At 33.0% G+C, this 8,227-nt stretch overlaps 1 long non-coding RNA gene across 1 annotated transcript; it reads left to right on the forward strand.

The window, feature by feature from the left end:
• Nucleotides 1-415: 415 nt before the first annotated feature.
• Nucleotides 416-915, forward strand: LOC125187920. Its single transcript, XR_007170682.1, has 3 exons — nt 416-499; nt 578-649; nt 813-915. It is a non-coding gene; the product is annotated as an uncharacterized LOC125187920 (long non-coding RNA).
• Nucleotides 916-8,227: the final 7,312 nt, after the last annotated feature.

Raw genomic sequence — 8,227 nt, forward strand, 5'->3', positions numbered from 1 at the left:
AGCATCCAATCAACATAAATCAACTAAGCAGCAATCATATTGAGTCAAGGAAAAACGTTTTATCAGTTAAATTATGTTTCATTGTCTGTAGGTCATTTGGTACAAACGATTTCTCTGGCCCTTTACCATCTGAGCTCGGGAGCTTAACACGATTATCAGAAATGTAATTTTTATCCTTCTTTTAATTTCATCACTTTTTCACTTTATTTCTTTCTGTGATACTGCTCTATCATTTCTTTCCAATATATCGATAGTTCTGAAGTTAGTGGTCCCATACCTCCATCATTCGCAAATCTACGCAACATGGAAACAGTGTAAGACCACACTATACTATATATAAAAGAAATGTAGAGTAGTAGTATATTTTTGAGATCTATCTAAACAAACAAATTATTAATGATAAATAATGTGCATTTTCGGATTTCAGATGGGCATCACACAATGGATTCACAGGATCGATACCTGACTTCATCGGAAGTTGGTCAAGTCTTGTTCAGCTGTGAGTCACAATATTTTCTTTCTTACTATTTTGAATCAAATATTCCAAGCTTAATCATAATTTGTTATCTTTTTGTAGGAGATTTCAAGGAAATTCATTTGTAGGTCCAATACCAGCACCCTTCTCAAACTTAAACTTGTTGAATGACTTGTAAGTACTATCCACAACAATATTTTTTTTGGGTGATTACTGTCATCTGATTTTTTTTTTGCAATTCTTCCAACATATACACAAATTTTTCACATTTTAAAAAAAAATTCACACAATTGTCGATTATGTGAAACTGATACTAATGTGGACGCTTGTGGTGTAGAGCCTTATAATAATGAAGGAAACAAATGGACAAGAGATATGGTTATGGATAAGCATAGCATATTCGTTTATGAGGTTTGTATTTCCTGCGACAACTATTTTCGTCATATTGATAATGTATAGAGAAGAATGTTTGATTGGACTTTGCACAATAAAAATAAGGTTGTTGGAGGAATATTATGAGGCCCCAGTTAAACTCTAAGTTAAGAAATTGGAGGAATGTTTGTAAGATTAGAGAGATTCATAGTGGTTTCAACAAATGTAGGGTTACATTGATTGAGGCTTTTTGAATCACAATAGTAATGAACAATGTTATTTTCATTTATTTGAATGATTAAATAAATATATGTAATTCACATGTTGTCAAAATAACACACATAGACGCCACATATTTAAAATGCATCTTGAAAAGTTTCTAATCTAAATTAAAATTAGAATTGTTTGGGGCCAATGGGCCCCTGGCCTAAGCGTGGGCCTCTGTCAGTATAACTCTAGTTATTACTCCCGCACGACTATTAAACCCTAGCAATACCATCCTGTTTAACGACGAAGATGTGTTCGACTTCGACACATATGGCGGGTTTGAGGACATTTTCGTCGATCTCGATTTCTTGCTCCAATTCCCCCTCACCAAGACCCTGATACGATCTTAGCTCGAGATCGCCCGATCTTGACCAATATCACGTCAATACGACGCAATCAAGTAATAAGAAACGTGTTATATACAAGCCTATCCCACATACGATGTCTGAGGGAAGTTGGAAGGTGTATATAATCTTGTCCAATCCCTAATCAGTTTGAGGCCTTTTGGGAGTGACCCAAAAATAAATACGTGCGGGTTTGACTCAAAGCGGCGGAAAATATCAAACGTTTGTTGCAGTTGATAATCCGAACCCGAACAAGTGGTATCAGAGTCAGGTCGACTGCGTCTGTCTGTCCCGATGTGATCTGGTTTGAGGGGGAGGTTTGTTATGTACAAACCCATCCCACATCGGGAGTCTGAGGGTAGTTGGAAGGTGTATATAATCTTGTCCAACCACTAATCAGTTTGAGGCCTTTTGAGAGTGACCCAAAAACAAATCTTTGCGAGCTTGACCCAAAGCGGACAATATCAAACGTTTGTTGCAGTCGATAATCCGAACCCGAACACAATGTGAGAATACGAAATCAGAAACAAATAGGAACTATATTAATGATAATCGAACAATAACAACAACATGGAAATAACAATAGAATGAAGAACAACAATACAATACGATGCCTTGGATCCACGACCTAATGCCCACGATAATCACACTATTCAACAACAACCAAAAGGTGGTGACTTCTCATTTATATAATAGCCTTCCCTTCACGCGTCTCACACCTCTTCACCTCAGCTTACCACCTCAGTGTGTGATGAACATGTGCTTTATTAATCCACGTCAGCTTATTTTATCCTACTTGGGTCATACGAGACCACATCCCTCCTTAACGCAAGGATGCGAGTGTTGCATGCATGTTGTTAGTATGATTAGATCCATGCATGCAACAGACCCTGACCCTATCCCTGAACCTCAACTTGACCCTGTCGTTCCTCCTCCTGATGATCCTGCATGGGATATGGTTGATGGCTTCCTCAACCCTGAAGCTGAAGATGAGGGAGACTTGGTTGATGCCTTCGCCAACCCTGAAGACATCGCTCTCTGGCCGCAGACACCGGAGATTGTTGATCTTCGTCGACCTTAGGCTCATGGTTTTTGGGCTTATAGTTTTCTAGGGATCTAGAGTAGCCATATCTGTAGATATATCCACGATCCTTTTCCAATAATTGATTGTATCAACTTTGGTTAAACCTAGGGCTAGGTTGATAAGGTATATTGTATTGAAAATTTTGTATCATTATCGTATCGAAAATATCGATATGAAACAATTTTATATCATTATCGTATCGAAAGTTTCGGTATATCAGATTTCAGTATGCATAATATCTATACCATTACCGTATCGAAATTTCGGTATGTCGTACCGAACTTTGGTATACCATTTTGAATGGTATTAAATGGATATCTATTTATGATTTTTGGGTTTCCAATAAATATTTTTTGAATATATAATTCAAATCAAATGGATATATATTTACGATTTTAAACTTTTAATCTTAAAAAAAATAAGTTATATTATTATTATAATCAGTATAAACGGTATGTATCGATAATTCAATACACATTGGTATAAGAAAATTCATATAATTATCGTATCGAAAACTTACGATACGGTATTGCATCGTACCGAAAATTTGATATTTTTCGGTATGATACGATCGATATATTATTTTTTCGGTATATTGACCCAGCCTTAGTTAAACCTTGAATCACATCTGATAAGTTGTATGGATTTTGCTTGATTAATGCCACGCACAAAATGATATGTTTCTGTTCATTTTATTTTTCTTTGCAGAGTTTTTTAATTTTGATTTTCCATTTGAAATCACTGCCCTGGTCATTTTAATATGGTGCTTTTTATGAATAGTTGTTGATGTACATATTTTGGACTTTAAAAAATGATATTTAGTGCTGCTAGATCCACAACAGCTTTCTTGAGATGGTTAATATGTGTAAATTTATTAAGCTGCTATACCTGTGGTCCATTCATGGGAGGGAGTCTATTGTGACGAGATGCGTTACGAACAAACCTTCAATGGCAGCTAGCAATGGTAGGAAATATTAACTAAAAAAAAGAAGGAAATTTACGAAAGCAAAGGAAAATAAAAATAGGAGAAAAATGAATAGAGGAAAGAAAATATAGAATCTTCTAGATTTTTGGCTATGACTAAATTAAGAAAGTGTAACCTTTCTTTTACTTCCAAAACTTTTGTTAAATATGCATATTTTGTAAAATGACAACCCATCTTAAAATAACATCATACCACCATTCATAGCCAATCATTTGTACACGTGGACGAATAATCAGTTGCCATGTGGCAATAATAAAAAATTCGCAAGGGTAAATTTACGCGGACTGCAACATCCAATATTGTAGACTGCAATATCCAATACTGTAGACTGCAAGGTGACGCGGCCTGCAATATCAATACGCTAGGACTTGCAATCTATAGATTGTTGTAGATTGTTGTCTAGCGTTTATACTATTGCAGTCTAGCGTGGTGTCACAGTGTCATTTTAAGAGTGTTGTCATTTTAACGCACTCATATATATATATATATATATATATATATATATATATGTGTGTGTGTGTGTGTGTGTGTGTGTGTGTGTGTGTGTGTGTGTGTGTGTGTGTGTGTGTGTGTGTGTGTGTGTGTGTGTGTGTGTGTGTGTGTGTGTGTGTGTGTGTGTGTGTGTAAAAGGGGATCTTCTATTAATTCAAGATTTGTACCAAAATGTGACATCATTTATTCGATTATTAAAATAATCGGGTAAGGGGTTTTACAAGTTTGGTATCAGAGCCTAGGTTTAGGCGTTCCCAGGCTTCTGGTTCGGTTAAAGTTAGTTTAGACACATGCCACATAGGATGTTAAGTCGTTTTTTATATCAGTTACTCGATGCGGCTGTTACTGTATGTTGGTATATGAGTTTCTCAAACGGGAATTTAACATATTATTTATTCTAAAGGTTGCCAAAGTACGGGATATGAATTCCCGTGTGACTGAGAAAGTGGTTATATGGGACTGGCCATCCGATATAGCTCGAGTCTCAGTAGCATCGTCTTGATTGAAAGATTAAAAAGCTTGTAGGATGTTGTGATTAGAAATGATCAAAAGAGATTATTTTGTTTGTGATTTATAAATGTGTTGGTTTATGGATAAGAATGTGATAATGTATGTGATTTGTATACATGGTGTGTTCAAATGAAATGTTGTGCGTTATATGGTATGATTAGGGGATCTAATCTAGGATATATACGGTGTGTTGGGAGGATATGATATGTGATATAAAGTGTGAGGGAGGATATGATACACGATATATGGTGTGATGGGTGGAAATGACACGTGATATGTGATGTGACGGAAGGTATTAATATATGATACTATTGATAAGTGTGTCTAATTGAAGGCTATGAAAGTTTCCTCGAGATCTGTGTGAAATTAAATGAATAATGTGATAAAGAATTATATGACATGGTTGATATATGTGATAGATGCCTTACAATAGGCCATATGGGAGATGTACTTATATGACAGATGCCCTCATCAGACTACTTATAGCATTCGTGTACCCTTGTCCATCACAAAGCAGAAGTTGGGGTTGAATGTGTTATCTATATTGAGAGATGATAGTTGTGCTTTAACATTATTAGATGGTTATGGTTATATGAAAGTATAATATTGCATTGACTGATAAAATAAAGTGATAGGCATAGAGACAAGATGAGTGTTATATTATGCTATATGTGATTCAAAGATGTGTCTAAAATTATTCAAAGTACGGCGATTATCTCCAAATCTATATCTTGTGTTGATTGATATATAAAGTGATAGGTTGTCAGAATAATATGTTACATTTGTACTATTGTAACATGTATTATTTTGGTTAACAGATGGCCTGTCATTATATGAAATGGTTGGTGATTTAAAAATAAAATATATTGTGGGTTGTTTGATTTTGACGAAATTATTTAAGGGTTAAACGTGCTATCTATTTGAGAATGATATATGTGCTTAAATAGTTATGATACCTCAATCTTTATACTGTGTTGGTTGATGAAATAAAATGCGAGAGTTGATAGAATAAAATGTTATACATGTGGATTGTGTTGAGTAGTTTGTGTAAATCATTGTGTGAGGTAATTATGCTCGTGTAGTAGTTGGGAAAAGGCGAAGGCGCATGACTAAGGTGAGGCATTCTACATTGTAATTATATTTTAATGTTAATGCTTTATGGGGTAGGCATTCTACATTGTATCGAGACATTTCAGGCTTATGGGGTAGGCATTCTACATTGTAATTATATTTTAATGTTAATGCTTTAAGAAAATTTCATGATTATTAACGATATTATGATTATGTGCTAATATTATTATTTGTATTATTTGGATATGGTTGTGACATGAACATATGTTAAGGTATGAGGATCAAAAGTATATGTGGTCATGAAAAAAAGTGTTATCTTTGTACTTATACGTTTATGAGAGAAAATGAAAGATGATTTACGATACATGGCGTGATGGGAGGAACTGATATACGGTACATGGTGTGACGGGAGGAACTGAGGAACTGATATATGATATATGGTGTGATGGGAAGAACTGATATACGATACATGGTGTGATGGGAAGACCTAAAATATGCTACGTGGTGTGATGGGAGGTTCTGTCAACAAATTGTTGCGTATGTTTGAAACTAGAATGGAATTGTAGTATAACTTGGATACTGGCAACGGGAATATGATGGAGATTTGTTTTCAGGCGGTGGAGGGGGATTTGGCCGCTTCTAGGAAAGACGCGTGGAGTGGGAGCTGGGATATATATTGGGCTGCAATACGCAATCAAGAAAAGATGAGTTGAGCTTCTCCATGGACTCCAAAATTTTCGAAGTGGGCTGGGATTTAACTTATAGGCCCACAAAGTACACCATTTTATTTCTTGTATTCCATTTTATAGTTTTTAGAGATGTCTACCAGTAGTTAGACTTGTAAAATAAAAAGTTCGGTTCCATTAGTGTGATCATGTGCTCACTTATGTATGACATTTCATTTATTAGAATTATAATAATTTATATTATTCTTTAGTTCTTTTGAAATTTTCCATTAAACATTCGATGTCATTTCGAGAAAAACAATGAAAAGAGTCGGGATGTTACATTCTACCCACCTTAACAAGACGATAAAAGTCGGGATGTTACATATCCACTCCGCAGAGTGTCGCTTCGTCCGCGACTCCGATGCGGTGGGGCGGGGGAGGCCGCGCGCCGGAGGTAGTTGGCGTGGGGGATGAGTGAGAATTGTAGAGAGAGAGAAAAATGAGTTGGGTTTGGGAAGATATGAGGAGATGCATACACAGTGACTGCATAATATTTGATCTACCAAAATTACCCTTTTAAAAAATAAGATATTTTGTAATTATTAATAACCATTAGATCTAATTAATGGATGGATGAGATTTGTTCTCTAGTTCGGTCTTTAAAATTAGATCGACACTGATCACAACTCCCTATTATCAAACTAAATATGATCAAATATAACAAATAATTGTTAAACATTAATAATTAAAACGATACATAATATTGAATTTTTATAATAGAAACATATAATACATAATATAAAATAGAAGACTAATAATTAAATTACAACAACTAACAAAAATTTATCTAATAATAATTCTGTAAATTTTATTATATATTTAATTTAATTTAATTTAAGTTATTGACAATGTGTCATGGTGTTAGTATGTAATTAGATAAAATATATAGGTATGATTGAAAAGTATAAAAAATTAGTGAATGGAGAATAATTTTTTGGATTTGAGTTTAGTGTAAATGGTTGGAGTAAAATCAATATTTAGTGTGATATTTACACTAAAATGAGTTTGAGTTTAGTGTAATGGTTGAAGATACTCTAACCAACCCATATAAAATATCACAAAATATATTGCTAGCTTGTATGGCTCTACAATAGTTTTTTCCATGCATGATCTTTTCTATTAATCTCGTTTATTTCCTTCTTCACGTATCATAATTAATTTAGAAAAATTTATTAATTGTCAATTTGTAAGATTCTGCTCCAAAATTTAGTAAAAGAAACTAGTTTTCTTATATTATTGAATATATTTTTATACTAAAGAGCACATTACTGAAACTGACTTTATTAATAATATATATTTATGGAATTGAATAAATATTTTCTTCTATTCTAGATTTTTTAATAACAAAAAACATATAATTGAGATTGATTCTAAATAATATTATATGAAATATTTATATATTTATGAAACTAAAATAGTAATTTAATTTTTAAATAATAAAAATAATTCTTTGTGATTACATAATAAAATTATCTATACAAAATTAATATCTATAATATAATATATAAAATAACTAGAGAAATTAACATGAAAAATTCTTTGTCATTATAAAATTAAATTATTAGCTATAAGAATAAACAATAAAATTACTAGAGAAACGAAAATTTAAAGAGGCATAAAAATTAACATGAAAAATTCTTTGTCATTATAAAATAGAATTATTAGCTATAGATTATATAAATTTACTAGAGAAATTAAAATCGAAAAAGGCATATCTGGGTGCTAGCAATTATTATGTTAAATGTTGTATACATAAACAATTATAGGTAAAATACAAATTGAACATAATGATTTGTATTTTTTTTTATTCAAGAAGTCTGACCTTCCTCTAATTTTCTTTTTTCATTTTCTTCTAGAGTACGAAGAGAAAAGAATTAACGAAAATATTCACTGATTAAT

This window comes from Salvia hispanica, chromosome 5 (assembly GCF_023119035.1).
Source record: "Salvia hispanica cultivar TCC Black 2014 chromosome 5, UniMelb_Shisp_WGS_1.0, whole genome shotgun sequence".
NCBI classification, from domain to species: domain Eukaryota; kingdom Viridiplantae; phylum Streptophyta; class Magnoliopsida; order Lamiales; family Lamiaceae; genus Salvia; species Salvia hispanica.